Genomic DNA, 16969 nt, shown 5'->3' on the forward strand with positions numbered 1-16969 from the left:
AACCCTGTTGTTCAGAGCTCTCACTCTAACCAACTGAGCCATCCGGCTGCCCCTATTCTGGCGTTATGTACTGGCTTTCCCTTCCTTGCAATCTAGGCTCCAGCCATATGAACTTTTTATGATCTATCTATTTATTTTGAGATCTTTGTTCTTTCTTTCTTTCTTTCTTTCTTTCTTTCTTTCTTTCTTTCTTTCTTTCTTTCTTTCTTTCTTTCTTTCTTTCTTTCTTTCTTTCTTTTCTTTCTTTCTTTCTTTCTTTCTTTCTTTCTTTCTTTCTTTCCTTCTTTCTTTCCCATATGAACCTTTTAGTTCCTCCAATGTGTGGGCCACTCTCTGCATGTCCCCTCCAACCCAGCCCCCACACCTTATTCCCATTTCCTGGCTAATTCCTATCTATTCATTAAGTCTAGTTATATATCTGTCCTTGGTCCGTAGGGTTGGAGGCCTTCCCCAACCTGGCAGAGTTGGGGGTCTTCTCATGTGTCCCTATAGTGCCCTCTATATTTCCCATCATGGCAGTATCAGGCTGTATCATAATTGCCTGTTCATTGTTGTAGCTTCATTGCCAAGTACAGAGCCTGGCACATAGTAGCTGCTTAATAAATGCTTTGTAATGAATGAATGAACAAAAACAAGAGAGAGATTGGGTTGGTACCAAATGAGCACATTAAGACCTCATAGGTTACTAGTATGTATCAATGAGAAATTATGACTTTCTGGGTAATGATAGTGGTTATTTCTACTCCCATCCCTCCAGCCCCTTCTTTGCCATCCCTTCTCTACCCCCTCCTCCTCCTCCTTTGTCTTTGGGCTTATGGATTTTCTAAACTTTCTACAATGCCTATTTATTCAAAATATATTCCCATTGCCTAGCACAGTGCCTGGCACACAGTATTCACCCAATAGAGATGTGTGAAATGGACAAATACCTCAGAGAGGTCGGCTGAGAGCTGGGTTCTAGGGCTGGCCTAGAGCCCCAGATGACTACATTTCCAATGAGTGCCTGCGTTTAGTTACCCTTTGCTCTCCTCTAGTGTTGCAAATACTGATTGCGTACTTCAGCCTTGACCCCTCTGTGCTAAAGGGCATTACAGAAGCACTGGAGTTCCTCGTCGAGGGTGGAGGGCATTAAGCGGGAAACAACGCCCCCTAGCGGCCACTGTGATGGTGGCCGTGACAGATCCCAAAAGGAAGACAAGTCTGGGAAGAAGAGTTTAGAGGTTCAGCTGCCCCTTCCCATGTGGAGATTCACTGAGAATCTCATTCGTTCATTCATCCGTTCATTTTCCAGTTCCACCCTTGGAGAGTCTGGGTTTTATTGGTATAAGTGAAGGGTGTTTTTGATTACAATTGGCAATATAGGGAAAGACCCTGTCACACAAATGTGCTTATAAAGGACTGTTGTGTCATGTATAAATGTTGCAATTATTAAAAACGTGACTTATGGATAGCTATTACTAGGTGAATTGACTTAGAGCAGCTGTAACTTACCTTTGGTTTATAACTTCCATTAATAAAAATTACACCCTGACCTTATTGCTAACTCTTCTCCTTATAATACACTCCTCTCTGGCCCAGTGGCCTCTTTGCTAATTTTCAAACCCATGCAGAATGTCCCTGTCTAAAGGCCTTTGTGCTTGTTCTCTGCCTCAGGTACTCTTGCCAAGGCTTTTCACAGCTCACCTCCTCATCTCCTTCAGATGTTTGCTTAAAAAATATCTCCATGAGGCTTTCTCTGACCATCCTATTGAAAATTGCAATTTCCTGCCAACACGGCCTCCATCCTCTCTCCAAAAAACCGGCTCCTTTCAATGTCATGTAGTAATAATTATTATTCTCCACGAATTGTCTGACTGCTTCCGCCAGACTTTAAACTCTAGGAGGACAGAAATTTTTGTTTGCTCTCTTCACTGCTGGATCCCTAGCTCCTAGTGCAGTGCCTGGGGCATAGTACATGCTCAATAAATACTATTAAATGAATGAACAAAGAACTTGATGAATAACCACTCTTTATCCTGGGCATTTAACAAATAGTTTTGATAATCAACACCAGCAGCCTATGAGATATTTTTCTTTTTATGTCTGTTTTATAGAAGAGGAAATTGGGAATGGGGAGGTCAAATAGTTTGCCTGGGGGAACACAGCTACTACCTGGCAGAGTATTGAATAGAGTGCAAATGTGTTTGACCTCAAGATCAATGTGCTGTTCAGTCCTGCTTTCTCTCCTGTTGATTCAAACACCCTAGAGACCCAGCTCTACTCCTTGGCCAGGTGAGGATAGGTAGGGTCATAGAGGAACAGCTATACAATTCCAAGGTCAGGAACTATGGTCTGGGCAGAAAGCATCAGAGAGGCTGGCTGTTTAGCCCAAGGGAGCCTGTGCAAGGTTTGGGTGAGATACCAATGGATTATTCTCTATGTCATCCCACAGAGTCTGCAAACCAGAAGAAATGGACAGGAATTTCAGGCTAGACCTGCCTGTAGCAGCCTGGCCTGCAGGAGTTGGGAAGAACAATCCCCCCAAGATTACACACTGATCAAATTTCCCCCAAAAACTTTGTTCCTGAAATAGTAGAATTCAAGGAATTCCACGTCTCATATTGACAATCATGATTATAGGCCATATGATGATAAACCTGGGAAGTCTGTTTGAATATAAGACTTTCTCTCTCTCTCTCTCTCTCTCTCTCTCTCTCTCTCTCTCTCTCTCTCTCTCTCTCTCTCTCTCACATAATACAAGACATTTTAAATGAAGTGCCTGCTGTATGACTGCCCCATGCCAGGTCTCAGGGGGGATTCAAAAGGAGAGGTCAAAGGATTTTGGTCTAAGGCAGTGAGGTTCCTTCTAATAGCCTGGAAATAAGCTAGACTGAGACCTGAGTTCTGAATGGGGCTCTTCAGGCACCTGGGCCTGAGCAAGGGTGTGCAATGGTACAGATCTGTGGTTCTCAAAGGGTGGTCCCCGGAAAAGCAGCATCAGTATTACCCGGAACTTGTTAGAAACCCTCTCCCCTCTCCAGTGTTGGTCTGGGGCCTGGCAACCTGTGTTTCAAAAGCCATCCAGGTGGTCCTGAAGTTTGAGAACCACTGTTATATATGTTAATGCAAGGGCTTTGGTGACCTTCTGGTTCCTTCAATAGTATTTTTACCCCCGTGGCTGTGCTATAGGATCTAGAATCAGATTTGGGTTTGAATGCAAGGGTAGTTTATTTCTCTGCACCTCATTTTCCTCACCTGTAAAATGAGGAAAAAGAATACCTGTTTTCTAGGATTATTATGTTTATAGATGAGACAATGTGTGTGAAGTTCCTGGCACACAGTAGGTATTCAATACTTTCCTTTGCCTCCTGCCTCCCTCTTCCATTAGACTGGACTTTTGTTGTTGCTGTTGTTATTAGGAGCAACAGAAACCAATTCATAGTAGCTTAAGGAAAAATAAACACTCGCTGGGTTCAAGGAGTTCCTCAAAGACATGTGCATATTTACCGCTTCCGGTTTCTCTCATCCCACTCATCCTTGCAGCCACCCTCATCAGGTGTTTGTACTCTCCTCCACTGAAAGTGTACCTCTCCGGCCTCCCAGTGACCTCCTTGAGGCTAAATCCAATGGTCCTTTCTGAGCCCTTATCTGACCTGCCCTCTCAGTGTTTGACACGTTGGTCATTCTCCTTGGCATGCTTTCTTCTCTCTGCTTCAGCGACAAGCTCCTCTCCTGATCCTCCTCCCATTTCTGGACAGCCTGTCTTCTTTGCTGAGTGTCAGTCATTCTTTAGCTCTCTAAAGGTGGAAGTCCCCCAGGTCTCAGGCCTCGGACCTCTTCCTTCTTCTGTCTATAGTCTTCCTGGGTCATCTCACCCACCTTCGTAGTTCTAACCCATCCATGAGCTGCTGATAACTTCCCAATTTATATCCCCAGCCTTGCCTGCCGCTCTGAACTCCACTCTGGAATACCCACCCGTCTTTGGAGTGTCTCCACTTAGATGTCCAGTAGATTTCTCCAACGTAGCCTGTCCCAGCAGAGCTCCAGATATCTCCCATGCACACCAAACCCTCCCCGGCCACAGTTTTCCCGTCTTGATTAACGGCAGGACCATCATTATGTAACTCAGGCTGAAAACCCTTGGTTCGTTCTTGATCCGATCCTTCTCTTGTATCCCACACCGTCAGCAGAAAGTCCTGCTGGTGCGATTTCTGGATCAATCCAGAACCGGTTCTCACCACTCTGTGTAGGTCACTAGGGCCTGGATTTTGGCAGTGGCCTCCGAAAGGGCTATGCCTGCATTCCCCCTATGGGTAATTTCCACACAGCGAACAGAGAAACCCTGTTAACATGTAAATCAGATCATGTGACTCCCCGTCCCACATCCTCCAATACACGTGTTTCCCATTGCTTCTGTATATTAGTGTCCTAGAGCTGCAGTAACCAACGGCCACAAACGGGGTGGCTGAAAACAACAGAATTTTATTCTCTTACAATTCTGGTGTTGGCAGGGCTGTGCTCCCTCTGAAGGCTCCGAGGGAAAAACTGTCTCATGCATCTATCCTAGCTTCTGGTGATTCCGGCAATCCTTGGTGTCTCTTGTCTGTGGCTGCCTTATTCCAATGTCTGCCTCCATCTTCACTAGCCATCCTTCTGTGTATCTCTTCTCATCTTATAAGGATCCCAGTCATTGGATTCTGGGCCCACCCTAATCCAGTATGGCCTCATGTCAACTAATTACATTTGCAAATACCCTATTTCTCTAAATGTGGTCATATTCTGAGGTTCTGAGTGGACACGAAATTTGGAGGGGGGCACTATTCACTCTAGTACACTCTCTAGCCTTGTATCCTGCTACTCTGCCCGTCTTTGGCTTCATCCAAAGTGTCCTCCTGGCTCCTTGAAGATGCTAGGCTTAATGTCACCTCAGGACCTTTGCATTTTGCTGACTCACTCAGGATTTTACTAATATGTTACCTTCTTGGTGAGACCTTCCCGTCAAATTTCATGTCCCTTTTTTCAGCTTTGTATTTTCCTCTTTAGCATTTATCACTTCCTAACATACTACATATTTCACTTGTTTTCTTTGTTGTCTATATATGCCAGTAGAATGGAAGCTCCATGAAGGTAGGTTTTTTTGTTTTGTTCACTTTTCTATTTTCAGCACCCACAACAGTGCCTGGTACATAATAGGTGCTCAATAAAACTTTGTTGCAGATTTTTTTGAATTAATTAACTGAATAGTCTGGAAGTGGGACAAATTCAGCTACCGTATGGAAATTGTCATTTACATTTAAATATAAACACTGTTCATTTCTATCTTTTGGCTTTGCCTTTCTTTCTGTTGGCTTCATTTTCAGGTAGGTTTTTCTCTTATTTTGGGGCAATAGCTACCAACAACTCTAGGTTTACATCTTACCAGCTTGATAAGAATCTTAGTCAGCTATTGCTACAATAATGCTGCATAAGAAAACACCCCCAAACTCAGTGGCTTAGCCCAACAGCCATTTATTTTTCTGGATCACAGGTCTTCTGGTTGGCTGAGACCACTCTGCTCCTTGTTGGGGATTGCCTGGGTTTGGGTCTAGGTCACTGTTTGGACTCGGGTCTATTCTATATAATTCATTAGTTCATGTAACTGGGAAGTCTGGGTGTTTCAGGCAAGGTTGGATCCTGAGAGTCACGAGATATTGCAGAGCTCTCTCTCTCTCTCTCCCTCCTTGGATTCTCTTCAAATATTGGCTTAATTAGGCAGTCAGGCAACCTACTGAGAGCCTATGGCTCCTTATTCCAGCCTGACAACCTCAGTGGGGAAGAGAATTCCTTGTCCCATGGCCAGATACTAATTCAGGAGAAATTCCTAAGTGGTCCTTTTTGGGTCTCAAGCCCATTGCTGGACCAATCACTGTCCTAGAAAACAGGGTAGTGTATTAGTTTCCTATTGCTGCTATAACAAACTATCACAAACTTAGTGGTTTACAACAGTTATTGTCCTACGGCTCTGTCATTTAAAAGTCTGACACAGGTCCCACTGGGCTAAAATCAAGGTGTCAGCAGGCCTATATTCCTTCTGGAGGTGGTAGTGGAGAATCTGTTTCCTGGCTTTTTCTAGCTTTTAGACGCTGTACACATTCCTTGGCTTGTAGCCTCCTTTTGTCTTCAAAGCCAGCAACAAAGCGTCTTCCCAACCATGCTTCCATTCTCATATTTCATTCTCTGACTGCCTAGCTCTTCTATTTTGAAGAACATGTATGAATACATTGCACCCATCTGGATAATTCAGGATACTCTCCCTATCTTAAGGTCAGCGAATTTGCAACCCTAATGCCATCTGCAACCTTAATTCCTCCTAACCACGTAAAGTAACATATTCACAGGTTACAAGGATTGGGATATGGACAATTTTGGAAGGCCTACCACAGGTAGAAAATATGGTTGGCCCAACCTGGTTCACATGGTACCTTCAGTAGGTAAGGAGGGCAGGGCTCCATGATGGACACACTCACAAGCCCCTCACGGGATGAAGGCAGAACAGTTACCCAAAGGAATAGTGAGTGGCAAGGCCAGGGGATCATGTGTCTACTTCATGTTCCTTCTGGGAGTCTAGGCAAGCTCTAGCAAGAATCTGTTGATGCTGCACAAGACTCTCCTATGCCCTGTTGAAGCTGATTTCAATTAATAGACTTCCGATTGCAAAATGGAAGTGCCCCATCTAATGGTTACTTTTATGTGTCACCTGTTTCTCTGGAGAGCCCTAACTAACACACATATGTGTAATAGAAAGAGCGCTGGGCGGAGAGTCAGGAGCCCTAGTCCGGCTTCTGTCATTTGCTAGAAATGATTTTGAAGGCTCTGTCCAGCATAGGCATTCTAGAATCTTTTGGCCTCACTTGGCTGGCACTGGGGAGAAACCATCCCAGAGGGTGGAGTCAGCCTGGGAAACTTCTGACTGGCTTTTCACTTAGGGGCAGCAGATTTACTGGAGTTGGAGGTAGTCTTCACCTGTAACAAAAGGGAGTGATGTGTCAGACTTCATCACAGCAGCGCCTTTTACCTGTTGCATGCAAGAGGCAAACAAAATGACATGGATGTCGGCTGGGAGCCCAGTCTTCCTGGGGCTTTGAAGAAGAGACAGACACGTCAGCGTCCCCAGAATTCTACTGTGGTCTGATCTGCACCAGACAGGGAGAGAGAGGCTCCCAGCTCCAAGACAATCTGTGTCCCCAGCCTCATCTGCCCAGGCAGGCACATGAGAGCCTTGGCTGATGATACTGCTTAGATGTGGAAACAGCTGGGTAGTGAATTCCAGGCCCCGGGGACCTCAGAGCACAGGTAGACAGTGTCTGCAATGGACTGCATGTTTGTGTCTGCCCCAAATCCCTACATTGAAACCCTTATCCCAATGTAATGATATTTGTAGGTGAGACATTTGGGAAGTGATTAGATTGTGAGGGTAGAGACCTCATGAATGGGACTAGTGCCCTTAGAAGAGGAGGCCAGAGAGCTAACTCATTCTCTTTCCACTATGTGGGATAAGGAGAAGACAGCCATCTGTGAACCTGAACCAGGAAGCGAGTCCTCACAAGACACTGGATCTGCCAGCACCTTCATCTTGGACTTCCAGCCTCCAGAACTGTGAGCAGTAAAGCGTTTGTTGTTTAAGGCACCCAGTCTATGGTATATTTGTTATAGCAGCCCAAGTGGACTAAGAAAATGCCCTTCAGAGTTTTCCAGAGCCTGTAGGCAGACTGACTTACATACTAATCGATACAGGGCAACCTCAGCTCCCCATTTCTGAAGTTTGGAGTTGGTCAGAGTCCAAAAATTAGAATTTATGTATAGCTGTGTTAACATTACTGCCCCTCCCCTCTTTTGTCTAAACCCTGGAGGAAGAATAATCATGGAAATTAGAAGGAGCATGGACTATTTCTGAGAGAGTGAAACTAGGTACCACAGTCCACTTGGGTTATTTATAGAGAGAAGAGTTTAGCTAGAGCTCTCAAAAAAGTGGTCGATAGAATATTACCTTCCAGATGACAAACAAACAAGATCTATGCCAGCCTGAGGACATTCTCAAGCTTCTGGGTGGCTCACAAAGGGAAATTGTATCTGGTAAATCTTGGGAAAACAAAACTAGGCTAACAGGGTTGAGACCAAAGGCTAGTTAGAAAGGTGGCTGACCAACAGATCTTCTATATCTCGAAATCTTGTCCTGAATTTTATTTATCTTATTAAGGATTATTTTGCTGTTTTGATAAAAAAATTAAGAGCTTGTAATGATCTTTTTGAAACATTTCTGTTCCTTTATTTCTCCTCCCTCTCACCCTAACAATCTCTTTTCTCTATTTGCTGTGGCCTGTGGCCTTGCTATTGTTGCATGGACACAGTAGTTTAATTACATGTATGTCCACTTAATGCACATCAAGTAAATACCACCTCAAACAAGGGCAGCGGATATAATCTACAAGACTAGAAACTGTTTTGCTTCGTTTCTTTAATTTCTTTTTCTTTATTTAATGGAATAGAAAATTCAGTGTAAAAGTGTACTGAGACCATCTCTGTAGGTTGTGTAAACCAGGATTTCCCAAGTGCCATAATATATAAATCACCTGGGTCACTCAGTAAAATACAGATGCCTGGGTTTTACTTCTAGAGATTCTACTTTAGTGGATCACGGGTGAGGCCTGGGGATCTGTGTCGTTCAAACCCTCCTTTGGGTGAATTGGCTGTGTGCTGCTAGGCTTGGGATTTATGGTTTATATGGTTTACTGTCGTCTAGGCAGCACATCCACTTGAGACAGCATAAAGGGATATCACAGGACGAGGAGCCAGGAGGGGAACCACAGCATCTTGGGCTTTAGCTTCATGGAGCCACATTCGTAAAATGTCAGGAATGTCCCAGATGGAGACTGGCAACGTGGGAAGGGGAACAGTGGATGGAAGAGGAGTTCCATTTGGGAGGTGATGAGGGCCTATGGGTCGTCCAGGTGGAGATGACCAATGGGCAGGTGCAGACATGACTCTGAGCTTCCAGAGTCTGGAGCTCACAGATGATGATGTGTGATGAAGTGAGAGGCAGGATGGGATCAGCCCAAGTGTGTAAGGAACTGACAGAAGTGGAGGCAAGATGCAGGTGAAGTTCCACATCTCAGATTTAAGAGGTAGAGGAGAAGTCGCCAGGGAAGGCAGAGACACATGGACTGAGAATAAGATGTCCTGAGTGACCTTCCAAGGGCAAGTTTCCGAAGCTTCCAGGGAGAAGAAACCAGATTCAGAGCTATCACGTGCACATGCGTGCAGGTCACTTGTTTACGAAAGTTAGTGAGGTCAGGAAGGAAGAAATACTGTGGTATTTTTGGGGAGTTGAAAGAAGGTTGTTTTAGTTTTGGGCTCAATGTATTCACAAGAGTCCTTACCAGAGAAAGAGGAAGGCAGGGGAGGAATAGTCAGAGAAGGAGATGTGACGATGGAAGTTGCCAAGAACCAACGAATGCCTGTGGCCTTCAAAATTTGGAAGAGACAAGGGTTCCAGGAGCCTCCAGAAGGAGCCAGAGCTGCTGACACTTTGATTCTAGTTCCATGCAACTCAGTTTGGACTTCTGACCTCTAGAATTTAAGAGAATAAACCAGGGCTTTTTTAAGCCAGTAAGTTTGTTGTCATTTGTTACAGCAGCAACAGGAAATGAATTCAGTATGGGAGCCCTGGTGGTGCAGTCCATAGAAGTCAGCTTTTGGGGGCATCCAGCAGGACAGAGAGGGTGAAGAATGGAGTGGAAGGGGCAAATGGAATAAGAACAGATATCAACATTGAGAAATCTGATTGCTCTGGAAAGCTGTATTCCCTCTGCTGATCGTTAGTATGAAGCGCAGAGGGACTAGTGGAGGAGGAAGATATTTTAAAGTGTGAAGGGGGATACTAGTGCAAAATACCAAGTGGATGTCCTTGATTTTGAGTATAGTCAGATGAGGTGGGGCCAAAGCTGGGGAGAAGCTACAATGAAAAGCCAAGGTAAGTCTTGGTGAAGGGATCCCCTGTGCCCATCGAGAGGGAATTCTTAGCCTCAGTCCTCCATGGTAGCTCCTGGTTTTTCTTTGGACTTCACTTTTTCCCCATGTCAGTCCAGGGATGGGCATATCTAGGCCTACACCAGGCAGCCTAACTCTGTCCTTCTGTCCAAATGATTGATTGATGGATGAGCATGTGACCCAAGTTGGTCCAATCAGAGGAAAGCCCAGGATTTGCCCAGGAGTTACCTGGAAGAGAATTTTTCTCTTTTCTATTGTACTTGAACCTGGGAGGATAAGAAGGCAGAGTTGTCTCCAACACGGTGGAAAAAAAAGATGGAGAGAAGCTGGTGACATTGCTCAAGTCCCAGAACCCAGTCATGGCCTCAGTCTGCTACAGCCCTGATCTTTTCTGTTTCATGTCAGTGAATTTCCCTTTTGGCTTAACAAGTTTGAGTCATCTCTAATTGAAATGCTGCCCCCCTGACACCAGGCCCGTGCTTGGGATCAACCCTGACCCTCGTTTGGCCATTGTGCATTGAACATTTGTTCTCCTGTGGCTTCCACACCTATGTAATTTATCAAAGAGCACTGTAGACAAGGCAACAGGTCATTAACAGGTATTCTGAGTGGAGAAAACTGTCCCTAAAATAGGATACTCTGTGCTCTTCCATTTGAAATGGCTTCACTGTCAAGTCACAAAGGGAGCTTTTGTCCCCTACATTTGCAGTTATGTAAAATTGCAACAATTTCCCTTTTAGGGGATGAATAATATAAAACTAGCCCCTGTCAGAAACCAGTGTGCTAGATAAATGTAACCTCATAAGAGAAGGATTTTACTTAGAATTGTACCAAATTAACAAGCATTTTATAGCCCTGTATTCTTTGCATTTTCATATATATCATCTGATGAAATGAACCCATGTTAAAACCACCCCAAGAGATGGGTATTATAATGCCCATTTTATGGATCTGGAAATTGAAGCTCAACGAGGTTAAACCAGGTCGCCCAAGTTCTCTAGCTAATGAGGGTTAGACATGGAATTAAAACCTGGGTCTCTGTGATTTCAGAATCCCATGTAGTTCATACCACATTGTGCTGGCAGAATGAGAAAGTTTGTGGCAGTGTTAGGTGGATTTGGGCTTGGAGTCCATTTTATACTCTTTGCTGCCAAGGCAATCTCCATGACTTCCTTGGACCATTGAATAAAGAAGAATCAGCATGTCCTTAATAGAAAGCAGTGTCAACAGTTAAGAGGTTATCTACCAACCTGGTCTTCCTCCCTCATCTTTCTCCAAGCCCTCTTAATTTTGCTTCTCAAACAGCCCTCTATTTCACTTCATCTCCAAGCCCCCATCTTCATAGCCCCCCACAGCTATCGCTTCCTCACAGGTCTCTTTGTTTCCACTCTTGTTAACTCCAACCCATTCTCCAAATTGCATGGGAGAGATAGAAACACAAATTACTATGTCCGTTCTCAACTTAAGAATGAATCCATCTTCTCTTGGGATATAAAACATCTTACAAAGGCTTTGGGGGCCATACTTGTTCTGGCCTCTCTGACTCCTCTGGCCCCATAACTCACATCTTCCCTCCTCATCTCTGAGCTTCAGCCACACTGGCCCTCTCCCAGCTCCTTTCAGTGTCATGATCGCGTTAGTCCCACAGCCTGTTCCTCACCTGGGATTCTCTAACCAATCCTCTCCTCTATCTTCCACATACGACCCCTTTCACCTAGTTTATCTTGCCCACCCTTTCATTTCAGCCTTCTTTGTTCATACAGAGGAGTCCTCCAATTATCTGTCATGATAGCACCTTCTTCATTTCTTTTCTTTGTAGCACTTAACCACAGTTTGTAATGATATGTGTGTATAGTCATTAATCACTCTCATCTCAGCTAGACTGTAAGCTCCCTGAGATCAGGGAATGTGTTTGTTGGCTGCTTCTAGTGGATGCTGGTTGCCTGCTTTTCCCATTTCCTTAACCCTCTTCCCCTTCCTAAGATCATTCATGCTTTCCTTTGTGGAATCAACTCAACTCTGTTGTGGAACAAATATGACAAAAACAGTTTGAGGGGCAGCTGAGAATGTAATCTCATTCTTGCTATAATGATTGGTAGTTGGAGGAGAGAAATACAGCCATGGGCTAGTCCACATATGTCATTTACCTGGCCACATTTTGTTTGTCCTTTCATTGGGCAACTTTGGACCATTATAGGATGACTGGGAGAGTATCTCTGATCTGCCTGAAGCCATCTTGCTACTATGAAGGTAGCTTGCCTGAGGACAGATATGAAGCTGACATTCAGAAGAAGGGAGAGCTGAAAGCATTGCAGAGAAACCGAGGCAGAGGGGATTCTTACCAGTGAGGTTACATTCAAGATAATGCCCCAGTTCAAAGCCTTCTCCAGTCAGTTCAGGTCATTTCGAGGATGGAAATGTTTGTTATAGATACTGGACCAAGGTGCTCTTGTTTTTTTCTCTTTGGTTGCCCAGTCCTCATGTGACTCCTGACTACTGTTATTGCTAGAGTCCTGGTGGGATATTTATTCACTCTTTCCTGCATCGTCACCTTTGCCTCATCACGGGTAGAGGGTATTTCCCCAACCCTTGACCACATGGCTTGCTTTGGCCAGTGGTACATGTGTAGAAGTGACCATTGGGGTCTCACACATTTCCACTTGCTCTCTTGCCCTTCTGCCATTGCCGTGAGACGGATATGCCCTGGCTGACCAAGTGGTGCAAGGAAGATGAGAAATACATGAAGCAGAGGTGCCTCCGGGGAGTCCAGCCTCCAGCAGCCAACCCCTACCTGACTTTTAGACACATAGTGATAATAAATAATTGTTTGCGATAATAAACAATTGTATGGGTGTATTGAGGTGATTTGTTGTACAACACAGCTAACTGATACAATCTTGTATGAAAATTCTGTCCCACTGAGCATAGCCATTTGTGCTGGCCTCCGTCTGTGGCCAACTGTGTGTAACCATCCTTTTTGCTGGCTCTCTACCACATTGTCACGTGGACCCCATAGTAGGACTGCTTATGCTCAGCTCCTCAGTCTTTCTTGAACGCAGCTCCTTCAACTTTTGGCCATTTCCCCTTCTGTGTAGCCTCAAAACCATCTCCTAAGACTGGGTAAAGAGACAGTACTTTTACCGTCCTATCCATCAGCCTGCTCTTCCCAGTCCCCAAACCTCAAATCCCATGATCCTCTTTCCTAAAAATAAATAAAAAAGCAACAGAAGCACCCTTGCGTTGACAGGCATGCAAACTCAAGCAAACACCTGTCTGCAGGCCTCAGTCACCGGTTCAGTTTGACAGACTGCTAGGCTTTGTGTGATGGATTGGCTCTTCTTGGAGAAGATGAGATTAGACAAGCAAAAGATTTATTGAGGGACTTGCCTGTGAAAGGCATGATGGGGCAGGAGGCAGGAAGAGGCTGGACGAGATTTCGGATTAGATTCAAGTCTGACACCTGTGTAAGGAGCGTGGGAAGGAAGGAGGATTGGGTGGGACAAGCCTCAGACCGCAGCACACGTCTAAGAATATGTTGGTCAGGCCGAAAGGGAGCCCTCCAGCTCAAGTCACCACTTAGCGTGGTCTCACGTCCTGTGGGAAAGGGCTGGCACTGTTCTATGCTGTGTGCAGTCCTTGGGTAGCATAACCTGTGTGGGGGAAGCACAGCCTCCGTGTAAATGTGGTGCCTCCAGATGGGTGGCACCTGGGGCTGTCAGTCACCTTTATCCTTCAGCAGGCACTCTGAGCAATGCATTTCCATGGCTGCTCTACTCTTGATCCCAGATTGGCACTCACCTGCTATGGCCTGGATAGAAAGACGTATTTAAAGTGTTTAGAGAATGGGGGTGGTTGGGAGGTGGCGGGGAGGAGAAATCAGATCTCTCCAAGGAGAGAGTTTGACCTTTTTAGAAGACATTCACATGGAGCAGACATATGGAATACCTGACTCAGAGACAGGTACCCAAGACAAAGTTTCTGTCTTTATGTAAATCTAGAACACTAACCAGATGGCTTTGGAGCAGGTGGCAGGTCTTGTGGTTGTTCACGAGAATGCTGTTGATTGTCAAAGGGCACATGGTAGGTAGCAAGACTGGAAATATGGGAATCACTTCTGTACTTCCCCCTTCAAAGCAAAGAAGAAGTTACACAAAATCGTCTACAGCCCGAGTCCAGGCACAGGAGAGAAAGTTCAGGGTCAGAATGGTCATTCATTCAACAAATACTGATTTCAATACCTTCTGAGCTCAAGCATGTGAGCCTGGTGTTAGGGGATTTCTCCAGACAGCTTCCATTTCCCCTTCAGACCCACTCTTCACCCTTCCCTATCTGGCTCCAGCTCCAGGAGGCCTACTTGTGTGGGCAGCATCAGGCTCCTGTGGCCTTTGGTTTTTGGCTGGGCTTGGCCAACAGGTGGTCCTGGTGGCAGATCTGGAGGAGGGGGAAAAGTGGAATCAGGTGCTTCTTCCTCTGGCTTCCTTCGCCACTGCCCACTCCCCCACCCCCCGAGTGGTAACCTCACTTCTCCATGACTGGCAATCACTGTTGCTCCCAAAGGGGCTGATTCAACACAGCTCTCTCCTTTATGGCTTCCCTAATGACCCCTCCCTCCCTCTCCCTTCAAGCCTAGAGTGCAAGTTCTGGGTTATTGCCCCTATACCCGCCCCTTTGTGTAAATAAATCCTCCTCCGCTTGTCCTGTTCAGATGTGTCATTAGTCTCTTGTGAGGTCTAGGAGTGATACAGGAACAATAACAAGACAGACTTGGTCTGTCTGGGGCAACAACAGACATTGTCTTAATCAGCTCTGGCTGCCATAACAAAATATCATAGACTGGGTAACTTGAACAACAGATATTTATTTCTTACAGTTTTGGAGGCTGGAAGTCCACAATCAAGATTCAGTTTCTGGTGAGAGGTCTCTTCCTGGTTTGCAGACATCCACTTTCTGACTGTGTCCTAATGTGGCAGGAGGAGAGAGAGAGAGAGAGAGAGAGAGAGAGAGAGAATGTGAGAATGTTCTGGTCTCTCTTCCTTCTTTTATTAGGATACTCATCATGGGAACCCTACCCTCATGACCTCATCTAACCCTGATTACCTTCCAAAAATCCATCTTCAGATACCATCACATCGGGGGCCAGGGCTTCCACATATGAATTGGGGCAGAGAGCAATTTAGCTCATAGCAGGCACCAAACAAATAATTCCACAAACATTTAAAATTATTACAGTAACGTACAATGGAAAAGTACTTGGTGCCCCTCGTCTGAGGTCAGGTGGGGGGTCAGAAAGGGCTCTCCTGAGGAGGTGACGTGTTTCATGTGCTCTGTGCTAGGCACAGAAGGGAAGTTTCAGGCAGAGCAATAGCACACGCGAAAGGCTGAGCTGGGAAGGAACTGGGGTGTTCCAGGAACTGAGAGAAGCACAGAGGTGGTGGGCGGCAGTCTAGTGATGGCAGTGGGGAGAGTGGCAGAAAGGAGGGGGCCTCTCTGGGTGGGGTCCATGGGGGGGCCTTCTTGCGGGAGATGGGTAAGGCATCTGCCTGGGAAGAGAAGCTCAACCTCCAAGTCCCTTTGTCCTGGCCTGTCAATGGCATATGCCATCTCCTTCCCTGTCCCACCTCCTTGAGTCCTGGGATTCCAGGGTCCATTGAAGTTATTTTTCAATTCAAGTTTGGTCAGTTCCTCTCTCTCTCTCTCTCTCTCTCTCTCTCCCTTCCTCTCTCTTTCTCTAAAGAAAATTGGCTCCAAAGAGTTCTCCAGCCCAACGTCATCTGCTGACCTTGAGAAGGACATGGGGTCAGAAGCCCCTGACTGAGCCAAGAGAAAAGCCCCCGGGTGCAAAATGCTGAGCAAAGGCTGGGGTGTTGCTGTGTCCTCTTTTCATCTCCTTTTGGAGTGCAGGGTGGATGGGAGGATTAACTCCTTGTGATCTGAGTGGCAAGAGGGTCCAAACGGCTCAGAGGCAGAGCCAGCCTAATGTGCAGAGAGCTGGTTATGAAAGGTTCCCAGATGCCAGGGCACGCAAGACAGAGTACACTTGGCAGGACACTGTGGAATCTCCTTTATTGGATCCATTATCTGAATTAGGAACAATTTGAAATTATGACCATGAGATAGAAATAAAAGATAAGAGTGTTTGCAGTCGTCCTCACCCCTGCTTGTCTGTGTTGTGGGCATTATGGGGGCCTGTCCTACCGTTCCTCATGTTTCAGATCATTTAATTAAATTTAATTAGTTCTTCTGGATCCCAGAAAAGGAAGGGAGCCAGCATTTACTCTGTGCTTGGCACTGCATTAAGTATTTTGATCCTGGAAACCACACACAGCAGTTCAGTTTCTCATTCAGTCTTCTCAGCAGACCTACAGTCAGATTGGTGCACAAAAGTTGCGGTTTAAAAGGTTAAAAATAATTGTAAAACCGCAGTTACTTTTGTACCAATCTAATAGAAGGTATTTTTATCCACATTCTGTGGGTGGGGATATGCTGAAGCTCAGAAAGATTAGATAACCTAACTGTAGTCCCTTAGAATTACATATCCATCTCTCCATCTGTCCATCCATTTACCTATTCATCTAGCCATCTGTCTAGCCACTCATCCATCCATCCATCCATTCACCATGTGATCAGCAATACTTACCGATCACGTTTCCTATGCTCTCCACTGGGTACTGGGAAGGAGACACTTGGTCTTCTGCCCTTATGGAGCTCACAGTCTAGTGGGTGGGTGCTCAGACCTCCCCAGACCCTTTGGGTGGGATGTCTCAAAGACCTTTTCCATAGCGCTATTCCAATGTCCCCTACACAATCTAGGTCTGGACGTGGGTGTCTGGAAAAATGTAGGGCTTTTCAGTGGCACATGAGCTACCCTCAGCTCTCAAAGAGAATAACGTGTTTTGGGTGGGCAACTGATTGAGACGTGTCCTAGAATGTGGGACTTTTAGTGCTAAAACCAGAGAGTCCTGGG

The 16969-nt window shown here is 45.6% G+C and overlaps 1 long non-coding RNA gene across 1 annotated transcript; it reads right to left on the reverse strand.

The window, feature by feature from the left end:
- Positions 1-4488: 4488 nt before the first annotated feature.
- On the reverse strand, positions 4489-15002 carry LOC141567678 (uncharacterized). Its single transcript, XR_012490502.1, has 4 exons — positions 14874-15002; positions 14244-14436; positions 14013-14131; positions 4489-6981 (listed from the first exon to the last, which is right to left on the reverse strand). It is a non-coding gene; the product is annotated as an uncharacterized LOC141567678 (long non-coding RNA).
- Between the last annotated feature and the right edge of the window lie 1967 nt (positions 15003-16969).

The sequence above is a fragment of the Rhinolophus sinicus genome, linkage group LG11, assembly GCF_036562045.2.
Source record: "Rhinolophus sinicus isolate RSC01 linkage group LG11, ASM3656204v1, whole genome shotgun sequence".
Classification (NCBI taxonomy): Eukaryota; Metazoa; Chordata; class Mammalia; order Chiroptera; family Rhinolophidae; genus Rhinolophus; species Rhinolophus sinicus.